At 39.9% G+C, this 22,556-nt stretch overlaps 2 protein-coding genes across 6 annotated transcripts in view; one reads left to right on the top strand and one right to left on the bottom strand.

The window, feature by feature from the left end:
• Positions 1-22,556, bottom strand: part of ANAPC10 (anaphase promoting complex subunit 10) — a 117,855-nt gene that overhangs the window by 12,053 nt on the left and 83,246 nt on the right. The gene's annotated exons all lie outside the window — the stretch shown is intronic.
• Positions 1-22,556, top strand: part of HHIP (hedgehog interacting protein) — a 74,896-nt gene that overhangs the window by 23,879 nt on the left and 28,461 nt on the right. The window lies entirely within an intron of this gene.

The following is a 22,556-nucleotide window of genomic DNA, read 5'->3' as shown; positions in this document are numbered from 1 at the left end:
ACTTGGTATAGAAAATTACATTACTGAAGAGGAATCTGTTCTCATCTTCTGTGATTATCTAGCTATGTGCGATTCAAATCTTGTAGCAACGCATACTACATATGACCTAATGAAAATGTCTCTTTTCTATTAAAAAAAATCCAGTTGGTCTGTCTTTCTGGGCAGTGAGGGATATTGACACATTTCATAGCTGGTATTATTAATCTGTCCCATTTTCCGTATGTATTAACTTGCCTCATAAGAAATAACCAAAGTGACTAACATAAAAAATAACAACAATAAAATCACAAAACTTTTTTAAAAAACACACAAGGGCAGAAATACACATAATATATCAAAATCATTTCAGGTTGCAATCCTATGGACACTTAACTTGGAAGTATGTTTCATTATTTCTGAGTAGACACACATAGGAAGGTGCTGTTGAACTGTTGTCACTAGACCTAACAGGTGAGAGTTGAGCATGTTCTTGACGCTGGCACTTATAATGAATGAAAATTACATGCTGATTACAATTCCAACTATAACATTCATGGGAAATACATAGGCTGCAACTCTATAACACTTACTTAGGAGTTAAGTCTTATTGAACTCATACTTCTGAGTGAATAAGAATTACTCTGCAATTCAAAAACATGTATGCATATTTTTCTTGTATCCCTTAAAGTACCTCCCATGGTCTGATTGTCCACCTTTTTCCAAAGAAGTTTGGGAGTTTGGTGTGAAAGCTACTTTAGGGAGAAATGACTTTTCGTCTACCATGTGCCTGCTTTTTCATTTCAGTAATTTTCACATCAATTCCAAATAAATAAATAAAAATCATGGCAGTTCATAGAGTTTAGGGATTTGGTGAGCAAAGTTATTTCAAGGAAATTTATTGAAATGGGTGTGCAGATACCATGCATGTGAGAACCTCTGGAAAATGCTCTCAATGTATTTTAGTCTGCAAGGGTGGGGGAACCTGTGGTCCTCCAGGTGTTATTGGACTTCATTTTCCATCAGCACCAACCAGCATGGCCAAGTGGTCAAGCATGATGGAATTTGGAGTCCAACAACATCTGGAGGGCTACAGGTTCTCCATCCGTATGGCACACACCTGCTTAGGAGCCAGCATCATTGATCTCAGTGGGACTTACTTCTGAGTAGACATGTATAGGACTGTGCTAATTGTCTATTAGGAAATTGATTGACCCATAATACCGAAATGCCCACAGAATAAGTTTCAAGTGTGCATCTCTGTGGGAAAATATATATTATAAAGACAGATATTCATTGACCTGTTGCATGTCTTATTCTGTTAGTATGAATGGTATAGCAAACCTAGATTAATCATAACAGAGAATGCTTCCACAGTCCTACTACTGTGGAAAAAGAACTGTCAACAGACAAAACTGACTAAGAAAGGTTTTACTAGTTTCAGTGGATAAGAACTGAGAAGTCTGAGGAACTTGTACTTTTTAATTCACATTTTCATATTTCTCTTATTAAAACTGGTATTTTATTATTTTGTATTCCGTCAGCACCACTAATTTCAAAGCAACAGCAATAACATATTTTTAAAGCATAACACATTGTCTGAATAACAGTTTTCAGGAAATGTCTAAATGATTTCTAAGAGATTAACATTCTATGGTCTTTTAAACGTGTTAGTGGGAAGGGGGTTATTGGTTTCCTTGTGTTTTATTACATATTTTGCGTTCTCATTTTGTATTTTTATGTTGTGAACTGCCCTGTGATCTTTGGACGGGGGACGGTATGCAAATTTAATTAATTATAATAATACAGTAATAACAATATACTATTTTGGTAACTTAATTATATGAGGGTATAGAGTCATAACATAGTCCTTTTGCAGTTCTTATAAGACAGTATTTGCCCACCTGGTGCCTTCCAGCTGTTCTGGTCTACAATTATCATCAGCCCCAGCCAGCACAGCTATGGGAGTTGCAATCCAAAACATCTGGAGGGCACCAGGTTGGCAAAGGCTGCTATAAGACAAACTTCCCCTGTTTTTCTTTTAGACAGCTTGAGCAGCAGACTATGGAACAAAACGTGTCCCTTTGAAACTTACAAAGCTATTGTATCAAAGTTCTATTGTATTGAGATCAACCGTTTAAGTAATGATAGTAGTGTTTTAATAATAAATCTAATGAAAACAACATGATAAAAGCACAAAGCCTCTGAAGAGAATGAAAGAACCCCCATGAAAGAGAAAACATATGTCAGGGAAATGATACTGAAGATAGGCTCTTAAGAATATATGAGCTAGACTCCTTGACCTCAGCCACCTTCTACTCCCCTCCAGGCTATGAACTGTTTTTGCTTGTCACAATGGCTTAAATTTTAATAGAAAGTTTCCCTAAATCTCGAACCACATCTGCTTCTTTGTTTCTTTCCGCAGCCAAATCCCTCAGCGAGGCCAACTATACATACTTCAGTGTTTCCATATATATTTTTTGTTGCGGGGCGGAGGGAGGTAAAATATTCTTATATAATTCCTTTAGGAATAATTTCGAAAGTTCACAGTTTGCCACAATCACAGTGTATTACAGATAAACGTAAAGGTATTTCAGCTATGCATATTGAGTTCTTAAGTCGATTGCCTGCCAACCGATTTTTTCACAAGCGCTGGCATTTGCGCATGCGCTCCTTTCCAAAGCAGCAAACTTCAAACAGTTTCTATTCATTATTGAGGCTTTCATAGATTCTATGGAGTTTCTACGAAGAAAATAAAGAGATAAATAAGGTGCATTTTACACTTTATGCAGCAGTTTCCCCTCTATCACTGGCATTGAACATTACAGTGGTACTTCGGGTTACATACGCTTCAGGTTACAGACTCCGCTAACCCAGAAATAGTACCTCGGATTAAGAACTTTGCTTCAGGGTGAGAACAGAAATCGTGCTCCGGCGGCGCGGTGGCAGCAGGAGGCCCAATTAGCTAAAGTGGTGCTTCAGGTTAAGAACAGTTTCAGGTTAAGAATGGACCTCCAGAACGAATTAAGTACTTAACCCGAGGTACCACTGTACAACATTTGTGAGAGCATCAACATATTTGTCTATAGACATACTTGTGCACTGGCTGTGAAATGGGGCAGCAGCTCAAGCTGATTTCTTTTTTTGTGCAGGGACGCCACTGTTTAATATACCAAAATTGTCACTATAGAGATGATTTCTATGTGAAGGGGTTCAGAAACCCCTCTTTCTACACAGGGTGACAAGCCTCCAGAGGTTGCAACTCTCATACAACAGCTGCATTGGCTGCCAGTTTGTTTTCAGGTCCAATTCTAAGCAATCATGCTAGTGTTTAAAGTCCTAAATGATTTAGACCCCAAATATCTGAAATACCAGCTTCTTCCCTCCAGACCCTCCTGCTGTTGTGATCAGCAGAGGGGGCCCTCTTGGCATTTCCACCTCCCTCAGAGGTTCATTGGGGTGGCCCAGGAGAGAGTATTCTCCACGGCCGGCCCTAAATTTTATGTCTGACTTCTTCACTATACAGCTTTCAATAAATGCTGAAGACACACATCCTCATTTTTATTTTTATTTTATTTATTTCACAAAATATATGTGCCTCTTGATTGTAAAGAAACAACAACCTGGCCTTTGACACCTCGGATGTGTCAGGGCCCCACACTGTTACCATGACTGCACTCTGTTCTATTTTTAATTACGAATTTTAAACTGTTGTAACCCACCCTGGGACCTGCTGGTGAAGGGTGGGTAATAAATTTTAAAATGTTGTTGATGATTATGATGATGATGATGATAACCCCTGGTCATTGGCCGTCCTTACTGGGGCTGATGGGAGTTGAAGTTCATCAACCTGAGGGCCACAGGTTCTCCATTCCTGTTCTGCAAGATCTGGCTTTCCTTAACTTGCTCTTGCGGCTGCTTCTGCTGTTTATTTCTAGTATACCAAATGCAGAGGGAGCTAAGAAACTTTTGCCTTTGTAGAATCTGAAGGGATATGTGCTCAGGTCAGACACAGGTGAACCGAGCTGTTCCTACATTTTTACTGTACTTCTCTCTGCCTCACAAGAAGATCTAGACACCAACACTTTCTATATTATGATTTACATCACAAGAGTGTCTTGGCAAGAGAACCCTTGCCTGAACAGCCTTGTAGCCACAATCTTGCACGAAGTTATGCAAGCTTAAACCACTGAAAGCGACACAAGTGGGTTGAATGGCGGCCCTATAAATGGAAAATACTTGCCCTAAATTCTGATCATAAATGCTTTTATTTGGGGACCCCAATATGTGGGTCAGGGAACCTGGATTCCATGCAGGATGCTAGGAGGGAAAATCAGGGGGAATGGGAGTAGCAGAGAGAGAAAGTGAAAAGATGGCGACTGAAAGAAAACAAAACTGCAGTGCCCCTGCGCACCATTGTCTTTGGCCCCTGCTCACCACTTGCATGCAGTCTCTGACTAATTACTCCTGAGAGAATGTGGCCCTGAATAGAAAAAACATGTTCCCCTTACATTCAAATATTCAAGCAAACAGGCAGAGTTACAGCAGAGCGGATACCAATCCTTTTGGCCCCCACTGAAGGTCAGAGATAGGATGAGAGTCTTCTATCCAACACTGCATTGGAGTGGAAAACATTTTTTTATCCTCTCCCTTTCAGAACTGTGATGAGGAGCAGAACAAAGTGTTTTGAATGTTCTCTTTTCTTTCATATGAACCATATCTCTCATTGGTGTGGCACCACTGTTACTAGATCTTAAAAGAGAAGGAAATGGATCGTGCTGATAGTTTGGTAAAGAAGGGTGTGTTGTTGACATTTTGTGAGGATTAAATACAGCTTGGTGTTTTCTGAACAAGGATGTAGGAAGGCAGCGATTTCCCAACCTGTGTTCTTCACAATCAATGCCGTTTCCATTCCACTGTAGTTTAAAGGTAAAGGTAAAGGTACCCCTGCCCATACGGGCCAGTCGTGACCGACTCTGGGGTTGCGTGCTCATCTCGCTTAAGAGGCCGGGAGCCAGCGCTGTCCGAAGACACTTCCGGGTCACGTGGCTAACGTGACGAAGCTGCTCTGGCGAGCCAGCACCAGTGCAGCGCACGAAAACGCCGTTACCTTCCCGCTATAAAGCGGTACCTATTTATCTACTTGCACTTAGGGGTGCTTTCGAACTGCTAGGTGGGCAGGAGCTGGGACCGAACGACGGGAGCTCACCCCGCCGCGGGGATTCGAACCGCCGACCATACGATCGGCAAGTCCTAGGCACTGAGGTTTTACCCACAGCGCCACCAGCGTCACTGTAGTTTAGTTTCTGCCAAGTACTATGCCATTCTCCTCCCTGCTATTTAATGTAAGTTATGCAACTTACATAAACTACGTAACCATTTACATAACTTACATTCATCTCAATGTAAAGGAAATGTCAAAACAATGTTTTTAAAAGCCATGAATTACACACCATTTGCAGACTTTTATATATATATAAAAAGAGATGATGTGAATGAATACTGATCATTTTTGCTTCACTGATTTCCATTCCTGACAACAGATGAACATGTGAACTCCAGCATCCTTCACTTCCTTTTCCATTTTTGTTGGAATAAGATGAAAAATATGGAATGCACCCAAGTGCTATAGAGACCTGTAGCTCTGAACAAGATAACTATTAGCTTTTGCTTGCAGTTGTGGAACACTGAAGTAATATTTAGGCAGTCTGTTTTACACTAAATACATTATGGCCTTTGTTGATTTTGGGCCCAGTGTCCTGGGTTAGAAGAACCTAGATGAGGATGATACTTTATCATTTTCCATGAACATGTGTAGGTTTAATGCTCTGTGTTTCCTCAAGAGGAATCCCATGGTGTCAATTAACTGAACTTGTTCCAAAACAAGGCTCTATTTGGAAAATATAGTTTTCATTGTGGGTGTTCCTTGAAATTGTATGCCTTATACCCTGCTATTATGGAGATGTGTGCAGTAGGGTGAAGACTGCCAGCTTCTTTTCCATGCAGTGTATGAATTAGAGCTGCATCCCACACACAGTGCTAGATAATTTGTGTTTCAATTTTGCTATGTGTACAACTCATTTTAGAGCATTCAACAATTTTAAAAAGTGTTTAAAAAGTCTTCTTCTGGCATGTCATTTGTTGTAAGCAAAGGAATATTCTATTTAGAAATTTTCAAAACCAACTAAATGAGATGTTATTTAGAAAATGTAATTAAAGAAAGGAGGTTGACTGTGTGTGTGTGTGTGTGTGTGTGTGTGTGAGAGAGAGAGAGAGAGAGAGAGAGAGAGAGAGAGAGAGAGAGAGAGAATAGCCACATCCTGAGGTCCTTTGTTGAAAGTCAGTACAAGCAATGGAGGCACAAAGACAGGAAAGACTAGCTGCGGTTACCTATGCTCTGGTAACCTCCCGACTGGATTGCTGTAACAGGCTCTGTGTGGAGTGACCCTGGAAGATAATTTGGAAGCTACAACTTGTGCAGAGTGCAGCGGTCAGGATGCTAACAGGTATCAGTAAGTGGACCCCTATAATGCTAGTTTTCCAGGAACCACACTGGTTCTTGATTAGCTTCTGAGTCAAATTTAGGGTGTTGATGTTAACTTATAAAGCCCTAGATGACTTGAGCCTAAATGATGTGAAGGAGCACCTCCTCTGATATCAACCTGCCCTGGCCTTAAAATCTCTATGAGGGGCTTTCTTGATGGTCCCACCCACAGTTGAGGTACAGGGAGTGAATGCAAAGAAAAGAAAAGGGCTTCCTCTGTGGCAGCACCCCATCTCTGGAATGACTTACTACCAGAGGTACATTTGGCATCAGTGCTGATGCCATTCCATAGGCAACTGAAGATGTGCCTCTCTGTGCAAGCATTTTGAAGAAGTTCATTTTTTTTTTTTGTTCAGGATATGCTAGCTGTGTATTAGATTTTACTGTTTCCATTCTAGTTTTGATGAAAGCTTTGATATATATTGGTTAGGATCCAGTTTTAGATCATTTTTGGTGTTTTAATTCATGGTTAGGTTACTGGAGGCTGCCTGGTTGACATTGACACATGCCAAGGCCTTCTCAGTGATGGTTCCCCTTTTGTGGGAATGCCTCCCCCTCATCTGTCTCCTTCATTGTTGACTTTCAGGAGGAAATTTTAAAAAAAACCCTGTTTACCCAGGAATTTAATGGGTAAACTGTTGCTAGCAACCCTAAAATTATTGACACAGGGAATGTGAGGGTTTTTAGAATATAACTGTTTGGGGAATGTTTTAAATGGTATTGCTGTTGATGTGTTTGCTGCCCTGGGCTCCTCTGGTAGGAAGGGCAGGTTATAAATTGAATAAATAAATATGTAATATGCCTTGGGGCTATCAGTGAAGAACGGGCTTATAATTGAATAAATCAAAACAAAACATCAGGGTCATGAGGCATAAGGATCTCACTATACCATTTCCCCAGTGTGTTTTTTTCTTAAAAGAATACGCCCTTTTCCACCCCAGCTGATGTCCTCAGATATCAGGAGAAATGAACTTTATCTAAGGTGGGAGTGGGGGAAATTGTAGCTCTCCAGATTTTGCGGAACTATATCACTGGAACATTGGAAGCTGCCGTATAACAAGTCGGTCCATTGGTCCATCTAACTCAGTACTGTCCATGTTGACTGGCAGTGGCTCTCCAGGGTTTTGAAAGGGGACATTCCAAGCCTTACCTGAAGGTTCCAGGGTTTGAATCATGGACATTCTGCAAGGTCTACTACTCAGCTGCACCCTTCACTAATACCCACCAAACATACCACCAAAGGATGATGATCAACTCCCATATCTCTGAGGTTACATGTGAAGGGGTCAGACACCTAGATTACTTAGGGTGATTAAGTTATACACAGTGTGATAAGTTATTACATTTCCAGCTCCATTCTTTTCCTCCTAATTCACAGGCAGAGCTCTAGCAGGATATAACATGATTTTTGAAAGGCTAAACCTGCTGACAGATGGTTTACCTTTCTGCTCATCATTTCTACCTTATATCATATGAATCTGGTCTTAGTTTCCATAGAATCTTTTAAAGTGAAGATCGCGTTCTTCTCCTATAGTTGAAATAAATAAATAAATAAGTGCCAAGGAGAAGCTGAAGCTGTTTCGGCAACAGCACATGTGTGTAATTTGCCAGCTAAAACTCACATTTTTCCTACTTGAAAATAAATAAATTGCCATTAAACCAATATTGGCTATTATATTTAATTTGGGAAAGTGGGTATATGATCTGTGGGATCTGGTTGCCCATTTGTTTTTGATTTAAAATAGAAGTTGTTCAGACTGAAATAAAATTCAGAAGCTGAAATGCGGGGTGTGTTTTTTTAATGATGCTAACCAAAAGGGCTCAGTAAGAATAGAAGGAGCACAATCCACCTTTAAAATAATTTCAATCAGTAGTAAGTTCTGGAAAAAGAGCCAGCAGGGGATAGTTGCCAAATTACTCCCACCAAGCCAGCCAATCAGGAGTTGGTGAAGGAATCCAGTTATATATTTGTGCTTTCTGTCTGTGTTGCTGTATGTCTGATCTCCTGGATTCATTTTATGCCACAGGGGTGGTGTGGTGCCGCTGCTAATAATGCCAGAGTGGAAATATCACACAAGAAGGGACCACTATGTGATTATATTGCAGGCCACAGTTCTGTAACCTTGGAAGTGGAACATACTTACATGGCAAGTGACCATATCATTGTCTCCTTTCCAGTAGCAGATGATGTGGTGGGGTGGAGATGCCTTCCTGACACCAGGAGGTTGCAGCTTACCTTGATGGGGACAGGGTGGTGGGTACACTGAAGTACTATCAGAATCGCTGTGTTGCCTTCACAAGTGCAGCCACGCAGCCCTATTTTCATCCTCACTCTGCCCCATCCTGAAAGCTGCACAAATGCAGCTTTGGGGAGCACTGTTGGAGAGTCACAGTGCCTGCTGTGGCTGTAGAGACCAATACGGGTGAGACATGTTTTATTGCAGCTGGGGTAGATGAAGGCATCTGGTTTCGCAACTATAGGTGCACCATGGAGTTCCTTCTCTGTGTGCTCCTCCCAGTGGTCATTGCTCCTCTGTTCATTGCTCCTCTGGTCACTACTGTGGATATACGACCTGACTGTCTGTCTCCAGGCACTGCACTTGTTTGCAAGGGATTCCCATATGGTGGGGTTAATATTGCCAGCCTTCATGTCATGTTTGCAGACAACTTTGTAACATAGAATTGGTATGCCACAGGCCGAGTGCCTGAAGCCTGCTCCTTGTAGAGCGCATCCTTGAGGATCTTGTCATCTTCCGTTCTATGTATGTGTTATTCAAACCATATTTTGACATATGATTAAGTGCGCCAAGCTTCTCTGTGTTATGCAGCACACAATGCACAAATGACAATCAGAAAACTAAGTATATCTGTGCCACAGACCTCTTACAAGGTGTAAACATGTTGTCAGTTGAATCCTTGAGAGCCAGTGTGGTGTAGTGGTTAAGAGCGGTAGACTCGTAATCTGGGGAACCGGGTTCGCGTCTCCGCTCCTCCACATGCAGCTGCTGGGTGACCTTGGGCCAGTCACACTTCTTTGAAGTCTCTCAGCTTCACTTACCTCACAGAGTGTTTGTTGTGGGGGAGGAAGGGAAAGGAGAATGTTAGCCGCTTTGAGATAGTGATAAAGCGGGATAACAAATCCAAACTCTTCTTCTTCTTCTTCTTCCTTATGATAGAAATTTCTACTGAACTTCTGCTTGAATTCTGTTCAATATTATGGACTTCATTTCCATAACCTGTGGTGTGAACCAGGCATGACAATGAATGTGGGATCCCTGCCCCAAAAAGCAAGTCAGGCTTCCCCTCTTATGACAAGGATCGTATTGTGAGAAACATTTCTCCGGCATCCTACCCACAACCCTAGCATCAGCCAGTGATGTGAACTGAAGAGAGACACATGGTTTGATTATGTTACCATAGTATGGAAGTATCCCAAGACTGGGTATCCCAGGGTTGAATAACTCTGCTTTATTGTAGTGATGTTCTCAACAGGAAGCAAGAACCAGGGCTCTTCCTGAGATAAAAGCAGCAGTTCTTAAAGCAAAGGGGGAGACCTTGACGTAAAAGGAAGAAAGGCAAGGGCATGTTAGCTTTTCAAGAGGTATCTGGGAGCCACTGCAGGAGACAGAATGCTGGACTTGATATGCCTTTGGCCTAATCCAGAGCTGCTTGTCAAGGTTTTTGTTACGTTTAGGAGGAGCTGGCCTACACGATGTCACAAGGTTATAAAATAATATACAGTGGTACCTCAGGTTAAGTACTTAATTCGTTCCGGAGGTCTGTACTTAACCTGAAACTGTTCTTAACCTGAAGCACCACTTTAGCTAATGGGGCCTCCTGCTGCTGCCGCGCCGCCGGAGCACAATTTCTGTTCTCATCCTGAAGCAAAGTTCTTAACCTGAAGCAATATTTCTGGGTTAGCGGAGTCTGTAACCTGAAGCGTATGTAACCTGAAGCGTATGTAACCCGAGGTACCACTGTATAAAGTAGATAAATTCAGAAAAAGAGCACTATACTTCTGTGGGTGTTTTTCTTCTTCAAGTGAAGCACCAACATTCAGCGATCGAATTACTTCAGACATTTCATAGTTTTAGCATCAGGGAGGTCTGTTATGACAACACAGAGGTTTATCTAATCTAGGAAGATCAGGTCCCTGAATTTACTTTCTTAGGTATTTATAATGTGCTAGCCATCATAGTGCTAAGCACAGATGTGTTTGCTTTTCCTTGTATGGGCCTTTGTACTTGATATAATCATAGGGAAATGTTTCTTCTTGATGTGCATGTTGTGCACTTTGGTGGGCTTTCAGCTGGCATGTTTTCAGCTATGCCCCACAAAAAGTCACAATGGTGACGGTATGCTTTATGCTTCAACCGTCTGAAGCAAATAGCAATTGCTGTAAGCAATTCCCAAGTCCTGACAAAACGAGGATACAGCTAGTATACTTCCATTGACATATATATTGTGCAAGAGATACAAGGGGCACTGAAGTCAACAACAATATCAAAATATATGCAGTTTTCATGGCAAATCTGGAAAAAAGTGGAGGAGAACCTAGGAAAGGGATGAAGACCAAACCATGGTCATACTAAAGGTGGTCCAGATGGCCTATCATACCCCAGTGTGTGTCACACAGGAATTACAGTATGTCAGGCATTTATTCCATGTAGTTGTAATCACTGGGAGGGGCAGAATGAGGTTGTTCCACCATTGTGCCTTTCACATCCCTTTCCTCCCCCTTCCCAAACCATTCATTGAAGAGATCATCTAGAAAGGATATGGTCTCCTCCTGGCTGAGAATGCTCATCATGCAGTATCCCCAACCTTTTCCAGATGTCACACCTCGAAAGAAGGCAAGATCTGGGCCTGGAAAGGGATGCAGGGGCAGAGTGCTGCCCCACCACCATGGAATTATAATTACACAGAGGGAATATCTGAAAAGAGCTATGATGTGCTTTTTGTATGTCAGTACTAGTAGGTGCAGTCAACAAAATACTTTGTACTACCATATTGCCAGATAGAAGGAATTCCTCCTATTTATGAAATCTGACTTAACAAATGTTGTCCCATGTTGAAAGCTGATCATGTGGTGTGGGCACTTCCCTTTCAGAACCTAGAACTTTTACCGTATCACAAGTCACATTTAGGTGGCTGGTTTGATTAAAATTAGAGGTTCTGAGTGATGAGCATCTTTAGGTGAATGGTTCACCAACAGAGGAACCCATTTCTGGTCAGTTTTAAGGCATTCCCTCACCCACTTGATCATATTGACTAGCCTTAGTTAAGTCAGAAAAAGCTATGAACCACTGCCCTGAGGTAGTCACTCATAGGATGTGGTGAGTTTTAGAATCTGTCCCAAAGCATTGTCTGGAGGCACATGATGCAGCTGTCTTGTCAAAGCAACATATTTCTGGGTGTGGGTAATGTCTGGATGGAAGACCACCTGGGGACCAACTGTCTGCAGTCTTGATTTCCATTGTGGAAGAAAGCTGGATGCAAGTGTGCTAAATATATAAAAATAAAAAATTGGCACATGAGCTACTTTGGTGCTTTATACCATTGGTTTTCCATGTACCACTGCTAAACCTCAGGTCCTGTTTGTGGACTTCCCATAGACATCTGGTTGGCCACCGTGAGAACTAGATGGCCTGATCCAACAAGGCTCTTATTATGTTCTCTTCATGGCACACAGTGCCATACACTTTCCATTCAACAGTGGAAGAGAGAATGGAGGATCTCTTCCTTCAGCTTGTGTGGCATCCTTTGGCCTTTTGCTGCATTGGAGGAATGGAAAGCAAAGCAAAGCAGTTACTTTAGCCAAATACTTTTTAAAGAAGTGTGATGGAGCTAGCCACTTCCATCCTGCTTCCCAAGTATAATATTTGAGCTTCAGCTGGAGCACTGCAGCTTACATCACTGCAACTCAAGCCAGCCTACAAGACCAGATTATTTCTTTCTAAGGATGAAGATTGTACTTCTAGGCCTGTGATGTGTACAGTGACAGGTGCTATTAGATTTTATGAAAGACTCCTTGCTACAAGGAAAATCAATGACCTTGTTGTTAAAGGACAGCACTTAATTCTCTGAAATGCTTTTTCTTCTTTCTCCCCTGCTCATTGGTTGAGCACATGCCATGCATGTAAAAGTTCCCGGATCCATTCAGCCTGTGGCATCTCCACAAGGGGCTGAGTCCTCTCTGAAACCCCAGAAAGCTGTTCCCAGACAGCATAGGTGCTGAGTTAAATGCACCAGTAGTCTGACTCTGTATGAGGTGGCTTCCTGTATTCCTCCCTTCTTTGGCAAATATTAGAATAATAATAATAATAATAATAATAATAATAATAATAATAATAATAATAATAATAGTGGCATATACATGGTTTCCCTTTAGCAATTAGGATGTGAAATATGAGATATGATTTTTAACAGTGTGTGCATGTGAAGCATTTTTCAGGATACAGCCATAATCTTCTGAACTTCCCTGTCCAATTTCAGATAGTGTTTACCAGTAGGCACACAGACTAAACCTTGGACACTTTTAAAGGACTGGTAAGGAAAAAATCTTCTAGATTTGTTCAAATTCAGAGAAATCTAATTTGATTAGCTTCATTTTTTGCCCCTAAACTTTATCTGCAATATGCATTTGGAGAGACGGTTAGTGTTGCTACAATCATTCTTTAGCATCTGTTTTCTCATAAACTTAAGCTCTTTAAAGTGTGTGTAAACAAGCCTTAAACTTCAAATGCAAGCCACCCAAGAGATTACACAAAATAATAAAAGATTGTTAACAAACTTAGTATGGAACAGCACAAAATTATGACCAGTAGACAAACATATTCAAGGACCAGGTCAAATGTCTGGAAAAATGGGATAGACAGACTTCTGCTTGCAGCATTAACCTTTTGTTACAAAGCAGTCCACTCATGCAACTTCTTTTCATGGTGAATAAGTCCTCTCTCTCTCTCTCTCTCTCTCTCTCTATATATATATATATATATATATATATAGTGAATACTTAAGATTTTCCATGGTTTGTGTAGCAAAGGTAATCCATATTTTCCATTTGGATAAAGAGTGCAGGATTTGGTCCCAGTGTTCAACAGGCCCCACAAAAAATTATAATTCCTGCATTTAAGCAGAAGCATGAAATAGACCCGGAGCAAATAGATAACTATTACATCCTAACTTATTAGCACCAAGTCAGAGTTTTCTCTCTGAGTCTAGTTATAGGATAGACTAGAACTACTGGACTTATCAGAACTATGGCATCATTTGAAAGCCCATACCATAAGTATATTCATGAATTCGCCAAATAATTTAGCTCAAAGTTGTCCGTGGTCCTGCAAATTCATAATTGGTGGTTTTTCTATTGCTTCTGTCTGGCCCAAGACTTGCAGAGTCCTCTGTGACTTCAGAAAAACTAAAGCAGTGGCAATCAAAGGCTATGACAGCTGGGATCTGCAAAAGGCTCTTTGATGTCACAGAGAACCTTGAAGGCCTTGCTGACTTACCTGCAAGAGTATTAGAAGCACACTCTGACATCAGAGCAGCTCATCATCCCAAGGTATTAAGTGAGTCAGAACAAGAAAAGAAGAAAGAAATGGTAGCAAAGAGATTCAGCATAACACCAAGCCAAACTGTGAATTAGCACAAGCAAGCAAATGTGTGGGTTCATGGAGTGAAGATCATGGTTGCAGTCCGCCCCCAGTCCTGTTATTGCCTCACAACCTGGAGCTACGGTACTGTTGGGCTTAGCATTATATCTGAACCTGGGCTGATGGTTTTTCTCCTCCAAGAGCAAACTTTTATTACAGTTTTTGGTTTGTCTGGAGCTACATCTGTACTGGGGGATGAGTGCTTCAGCTTCAATCTTCATTCTAGGAACCCACACATTTGCTCATTCACCCATATTTGGTCAAAATGTTGGTCAATGCATTTATTCTTCACAAACAGCTAAGGTAGCAATAAAAGCACAAAGTGTTCCATTTTCCACAACTAGAGTGGCCCCATTCAAGGAATGGGCCCTAGACTATAGCCATAACACTTGTTCAAACTGTATTTTCTTCCACATTTTGTTAGTTTTATAGTTTGGACATACTGTACATATGACAGAAAAGACTCCCGGTATTTCAGATTCACTGTATACCCTTTCAGCTACTATACCATGCACAACCATATGTAAATATCAGTTCTTTTAAATAAAACATCCTTCATGTGTGAATAATTTGGAAATATGCGCAGGAATACAGCTAAATGAATTTGCAATGCAGAGCCTAAACATTCAGTAATATCACCTGAATGGAGTAACATTTACAGTTATCTAAACTAAATTCTACTTCATATATTGCAACAATTCAAATTTTATTTATCCATGTATTGCATTTCTCATTTATTCCTTAACTATGAAGAAACCTATAAACCTCCTTCTGGTGTATTCATTTAGTCTTCTCTTTGTAAAAACAAAAACAAAAAAAAAGGATGGCTATTCACAGAAAAGAGAAAGAATTATTTGATTAGCAACTGGGATCTATTGTGCATATAGCAAAGCTCTGGTTCCCATCAGATAAATAGTTTTTGAATTCCACAACCAACTCTGAAAACAGGTTCCATACTGCTTTCTTCAAAGAATTTACATTTCCAGTAAGCAGCCTGAGAAGCAGTCTAAAACTGGTGACGTCTCTGTTAAATAGTAATACTCCTTAAAGAGTGTAACAAAGCTGGACAGCTCGTATTTCCCAGTATCTGAACTTTACTAAGTTCGTTGAATAAGTATTTGCTGCCCCACACCTGCCACTTACCTCTTCAGCCTCTCTTCTTGAGTGCTTTTCAGCCAACTGAGGCCATGTCTGTTATTGGACTTTGGCCTATTATTTATTAATTCTATTTATAACTCTTCACCAATTGGTTCCAGGGCAGGGTACCTACAATGTAAAAGTAACAATCAAGCTTAAGAGTAAAGCTTGTTGGTGCAAAAAAAATATTAAAAGAACAATTCCTGGATGCGAAGATTCAAGTTTGGGGCATTAACTATTTCAGTACATGGTCAGCTGTGAATTTGCTGTGTGTCATGGGCTAATACTTGTATAAATCAACCCTAAACTGCTTGTTAATATGGGGGAGGTGATGTTCTTCCACTAGTCTTATCCACTAAATTGTTTTCCTTCTGAGGATATGTGCAGCAAAAAAACATATTGCTCATAAGCTACTTCTGGAAGACTCAAGGAAAGAAATTGCTCTTGACAAAAATCATGTCCGATTCAGGAAATATGTGGTTCAGCCACTTGGTAGCAATGACCATAATGTAATTAAACTTGGCATCCTCCCATGGGGATCATAACATAAACCAATAATTTCACAGGAAACTTCATTTTTTTAATAATACGGAAACCAGAAATAGCCTAAAGGGGAAAGTTAGGAAATTAAAATCTATATGATCAGAACAGAGGCTGCTTAAAGATACCCACTTACGTATGAAAATTTCTGGAATGTGAATAAAATAAAAAGGTGTTACAGCAAGGTGGATGAGATTATTAAGACCGTACACATTGTATCTGGAAAACCATTTTAATTCATAATTAGGCTGTAAACTTACTGTAAAATGTAACAGCAATATCGTACTGTCATTGAACTAGCCTGCAGTGTTGAAAATAAAGTTAAATACTTGAGGATTTTAAAAAAGGGAAAGGGGCAAATAACTAACAATTGGTATAATGACTAGAGCACAGTCATTATACATTATACAGTGGTATCTCGGGTTACAGATGCTTCAGGTTACAGACTCCGCTAACCCAGAAATAGTACCTCGGGTTAAGAACTTTGCTTCAGGATGAGAACAGAAATCGTGCGGCAGCATCGTAGTACCTCGGGTTAAGAACAGTTTCAGGTTAACAATAGGAAGATTTAAAGGAACTATTGGAAACTCAAGGCAATAGAAATATGAGATGATCAGAGCCCCCCCGAACTTGAAGCATGGGAAGTCCCAATAAAAAATTATAATTTGGCAGAATATTTGGACTATATGATATGTATTTGTATAATTTGGAATATTTAATGTGATTTGATTGGATTGTTAAAATGGAAAATTTAATAAAAAATTATTATTATTATTTTTAAAAGAACAGTTTCAGGTTAAGAACGGACCTCCAGAACGAATTAAGTTCTTAACCCGAGGTACCACTGTACATGCTAGAACACAGCAAGCTGACATATTCACAACCAGTGGGATGTAGTTAGGGTTAAGAGCATAAGAACAGCCTACTGGATCAGGCCAATGGCCCATCTATCCCAGCAACCCGTTCTCACGGTGACCAACCAGATGCCAATGGGAAACCAGCAAACAGAACATGAGCAACTGGTATTCAGAAGCATTATTGCCTGTAGCTGTGGAGGCAGAGCATAACCATCATGTCTAGTGATTGATAGCCCTTTCCTCCATGAATTTGTCTAATCCTTTTTTTAAAGCAATCGAAGTTGATGACCATCACTGCCTCCTGGGGCAGCAAGTTCCACAGTTTGACTATGCACTGCATGAAGAAGCATTTTATCTGTCCTGAATCTTACAACATTAAGGTTGTAAGGTGAAGCTACCAACATGAGTTTGACCAAACTGCAGGAGGCAGTGGAAGACAGGAGTGCCTGGCGTGCTCTGGTCCATGGGGACACAAAGAGTCGGACACAACTAAACGACTAAACAACAACAAAGTGAGAAGTGTGGTATGCTTAGCTACAGTGCTAACTTTGACCATGGGAAACTCAGGTTCTAATCAACCATAGGGCTAAGCCAAATAATAGCAGTATCAATAGTAATAATAGCAGTAGTAGCAGTAATACTGAAAACCTCAAGAAATCTTCACTATGGCTGGATGCAGTCCATCAACACAGATGAACATTTGGTTAATTTTTATGTCTAAGTTTCTCTTATTCTGAGTATGTAATAGTTTTGAGTGGTCATACAGTTTGCTTCAGGCATCAGACTTCTAAACAATGCTATTCTTTTATTATTTCATTTATTGGATTTGCCAAAGTGCCAATGCGACAGATGCCCAGAGAAGTTAACATGAAATGAAATAAATGTTACAACTGATCTTATGTAATTAATGGTGTTATAAAGTTCACTGACCTCAACAGTGAAAAACACGGGTGTTTGTTTGAAGGAGACCAACCCTCACAAGGCAAGGAATCCATGCTTGAGTTTACTGGAGTGGATTTCTCCCTCATCCTTAGTGAAGACTTCCCAACTGTTATCAGATTTCAGCCATATAACCATTCATTATGCCCATATACATATGACTTAATGAAGATCAAGGCAGCATGTAGATAAATCATAAGGGACTGAAGAAAACCTTTGGTTTTTCTGGCCAATGGAATGGTTTAATATAATAAATAAAAACATTAAACAATATATGGGAGGCGTTATTGCTTTTGTTTGTTACTGTGTTATGTATTTTTGTGTTTTTATATTGTAGACTGCCCTGTGACCCTCGAATGAATGGTGGTGTGGAAATTTAATAAATAACGTAAATAAATCGTTTGCTTCAATCATTATGGCATACATTCGATTTTCTATAATCTGCATGTGCTGTTATATCTAAAGGTGCCCTTCTGCATGTGGAAAGTATGTTCCACTCACAGATGCAGTGCTTCCCACTGTGTGAAACAAATTAAATGAATCTCAAAGGATATTCTTATGCTTGTGTAATCTCTTGCACCAGTGGAAATGTGAGTACTGTTATAGAACCTGCCAATTAGAGCACTGTGTAAACCTTTTGTCATATATTTGTGGAACTGCACTAATTTTCTTTCCACTCGTCATTCTTTGGAGCCAGTTCAGTCCCCCCCCCCCACCCGCCACCTTGGTTTATCAGTTTTAAGAACATAAGAAATGTGAAGGAGTATTTCTGCAGTTATAAACAGAGGAAGTTATTATATTGCTTTTTAATGAATGCTTAGGCAGTTTCAGACATGGTCCCCTGGTTACAATTAAGTTACTGTAGTTGTTTATATATATATTACCTACTGTTTTAAAAAGTAGCTATTGTTGTTTGCATTTATAGAAACTGTTATTCCCCTTCCTTTCCCCTTTGTTAAAATTAAGTTATTTTTCAAGTTTAGTACTTTGTAACATGTTTGCCTTGTGGTCAAGCAAAATTGCTGTTCTTGTTAATCCTGCCCACTTCCAAGAGAGCTTCCAGTATAGGACATGATTCCTGCCCCCCAAATTTATCCTCACAACAAGCCTAGGTTAAGCTAAGTGATGCTAACTGGCCTCAAGCATTGTAAACACTGGGAACAAGCAGAGATTTGAACCAGGGTCTTCCCAAGCTAAGTCAGGCAGTATAACCACTTCACCACACGAGCCCTCTGTAATAGCCAAAATATCTGAATGGGAACTGGCCATCTTTGACTTGAAAAATGGATCTGACCAGTGTCCTTAAGGACCCATCTCTGGCCACCATACCTTTGATGTTTTTCCCAGCTTATTGGTCTTCTGCTCTCACTGTCCACTCCAAACTACTGCCACACTCACCTCCTCTGTGGTCTAATCCTCGCTAAATCTGACAAATGTTCTGTTCAGTTGGGGAGAGCAGATCATACTAAGTCAACATTTATTTAGGGTGATGTGGTGACTGTCTCCAAGTGCCATATCTTGTCCCAGATACAGATAGCCTGGGTACACACTGGCTCTTGTGACTCTTGTCTCTTGGATAGTGCATGGGAAGGCAATGCACTTTTTCTCCTTGGCATTATTCAGTGCTTTTTTCTGGGGGTGCGCAGGGGTATGCATACCCCTAAACATTTTGGGAATCTTTGTACTTTTGTCCATTTACTGTATTTATTTCCCCCGATTTGAAATATAAAATGGTGGTTTCCTTGAGTCAAAATGTGCTCTAAACATTTTTTTAAAAGAAAAAAAGACTGGCATTATTAGTAAAGAGAATTAGCTGTCTCTGGATCTTCTTTGTAGCTGAAATTGAAGAAGGATTCCTAGTCATCACATTCAGAAGCACCCAGGCAAATATTGGTGCTGATATAAACTGGGGTTGCATTCTGCCTCCCATTAAAAAAAAAACCTGAACCACAAGCAAATTCCTCATTCACATGTATATTTTAATCCTACTAATGAAACTTTTGAGAGCCTTTCCAGACACTCATTTTCTTCTGGGCATACATCATGGATTCCCACAGATTATATTAGTTTTGTTCACATTGAATTGCTGTTTTCCAGCATTCACCTCACACTGGCATTAAACTCTGAATGAAATCACATGAATGGACATTCCCTGGGGAACTGGGCATCATCCTACAGTGTTACTTGAAATGACCAAGATTTTCTGGAAACAGATGTTTATGAATGGACATCATAAATGTTGCATACTGATTTTTCAGTACAGATTCAACAGTTCTGCAAAGATCAGGATCTTTGACTTTTCTCAAAAAACAATCATGACTTCTTCTCTATCAGATTCTAAAAAATAATTTAAAAAATTGTACGCCACAGCATACCTCCGATAAGCTTGGTTACATCAGCATTTTGTAGTTAGGCCCATAATTGTGATCAAGCATTGTGTATGGGATTTTTTTTGTTTAGAGATGATGAATTTCCTAGGAAATGAGCTTTATTCATATTATCTGGACTCTTGTTTTCTTTATGTAGCTATGGATTACTTTAACACAGGATGGAGTCCTTAATTTGTAACACATGATTAAGTTTTTATAAATTGCTACATTGTATCTGTATCATTCCTGGTCTGGTGTGTGTACGTATGTTTTAACAAAGATGGCTTAACATAAGACAGATTTTTGTTAATGGAATCCATTCCACCCAGAAGGTGTTCTTTACAACAAACAGGAAACACTGCTATATATAACACAAGGTCTGAGCAATGGATGATGTCACTTATTATAAATATTATTTGTACCTGCTAGTTTATTTCAGGGGAAATTAGGAGAGTGACATCATAATGGTGGCTGACTTTTATTAATGCTCGCTCTTCCTTGCTCTCATTCATTCCTAGATTGTAAATTGTTATAAAGGGAAGAAGCAGCCTTAAAAATTCTGCCCCTCTTATCTTTGTTGTGAGGATTGTTTATACAAAACATACAGTTGATACCACTAGCTCTGTTATTCTTCCCATTAGCTTTCATGTAACTCAATTTTGATATACAGTTAAATGATTTGTCATGGAAAGCAGGATATGATCTAAGCCAAGGGACAAACAAGATGTGCTGTTGGAGATGAATGAAGTCTCTTGACATTTAGGGGGTGAGGATTGGTGGGTTGTTGTTTTCTTACTGAATTACAACTTGGGAGGCAGCAAGCTGGAGTTCTGACAGTTTGCCCAAGCCCCTGTCCACCCCCCATGGATCCAGCCTATGTGGTTCTGCCCTAGTTGTACTTCCCAGTCCTTTCTTCATAGCTGCATATGTAAAAAGTAGATATACTGAAGGGCAAACCATGGATATTGCTTTTGCTGGACTGGTGCAACTAATTTCAGTTATTATTCTATTTTTCTCCACTCTCAACTTTACATTTAGGGTAGGCTGTAAATGAAGTAAAGATATCAAATCTCAGTTTTAAAAATTAGCATATAAGCAGACTGGCATTTCCTCAGCATTAACTAAAATTTGATCATTATGAACCATTTGCCTGTCCATTAAAAGATATGTGTTTAATAGAGCTCTAGATTATATAATTTACTATTGGCCCAGTATTCTGTATTTTGTAAAGGGGGTCATAGGAAATGAACTTTATATGTTATTCTAGTAACTTATACCTTTTAAATTGTTGATATGAACATTGTATAAATAGAAATTTTATAAATCTCTTTAAAATGTGTCTTTTAAAAAAAAGTATGACCTTTAAGTCACAACAATCTGTTACATAACTCGGCAAGGGAAGTCACATGGTCGTAACCTCATATTTCCTTAAATTTATGATTGTTTCTTGGTGGTCCAAAACACATTTTAAAAAGTTCCCTTTCATAGTAGTAATCTTACTGAATTGTTTAATGTTTAATGTTTGCTCTAATAAAGGTCAGCACAAGTTCTTATTTAGATTTACAATGGGAAATATAAAATCTCAGATACCAATGAAACCTCAAGCAATGAAGTCAGGGATTTCCAGTGTTATGTTTCATTCTAATGATGCGAAGATAATGCCTTTAGCTGCATGACCACTATATTAGCTACAGACCATAAAATAATCTTTATGGAAACAAGGAGTCAGAAACCACGTATTTCTTACTCCAGCCAAGCATTCTCATCAGTAGTAATATTTGGTTGGTAAAATCCCCCAACCATTTCAGTATCTCCTTCCTTCTTTCCTTCCTTTCTTCCTTCCTGCATCAAAATATGAGGGTGTGTAACAACAAGAGAGTAATCATTGTGACATGTTTTCCTGCTCTTGGATCATAGAAATATATAGAACAGCCTGACGCTAGGACCGGTGGTACCCAGAAAAAACACTTTGGGTTGTACAAAACATGATATGACACTTCTGCTGCGGGAAATTTTACAGGTGTTGCAGGCAGATGTAGTGTGGAGTAGATTAAGGCATTTGGTTGTGCTGCTGCAGATGCACCAGGGTGTTTCTTCTCTCTGTGGTTGTTTCTCTTCTGCTCACTACTATGGATATACAACCTGTCTGTCTGTCTGTCTCCTGTCTGTCTGTCTCATCTGCAAGGGTGATGACCCCACACGGCAGGGTTGAGGCTGCCACAAATAGGTTTATTGAAAATATGGGCCGAGTGGATCCATATAAGTGGTAAAAATGGCCATATGATGGCTTTACAATGGCCGGGATGCAAAGTTCTGTATGCAATTTCCAAGCATGCGTCAGAGATTTTTCGGTTCTCTCCCCGCCCATTTCTAACAGCAGCTCCCTTTGCCCCTAAAATGCTCTCCCAAAATTAGGACAAGGAACCCTCTGATGTAGCATCCCACAAGGCATTATCCACAAAAAGCACATTGTGCATCCATCCAGGTTGCTCTTCTCCCAGACTTGCAACTCAGCCTGCATTTTTCATGCTGCAGCAAT

Source organism: Podarcis filfolensis (genome assembly GCF_964270895.1).
Source record: "Podarcis filfolensis genome assembly, chromosome: 9".
Classification (NCBI taxonomy): domain Eukaryota; kingdom Metazoa; phylum Chordata; class Lepidosauria; order Squamata; family Lacertidae; genus Podarcis; species Podarcis filfolensis.
This window is presented reverse-complemented; position numbering and strand designations above follow the sequence as displayed.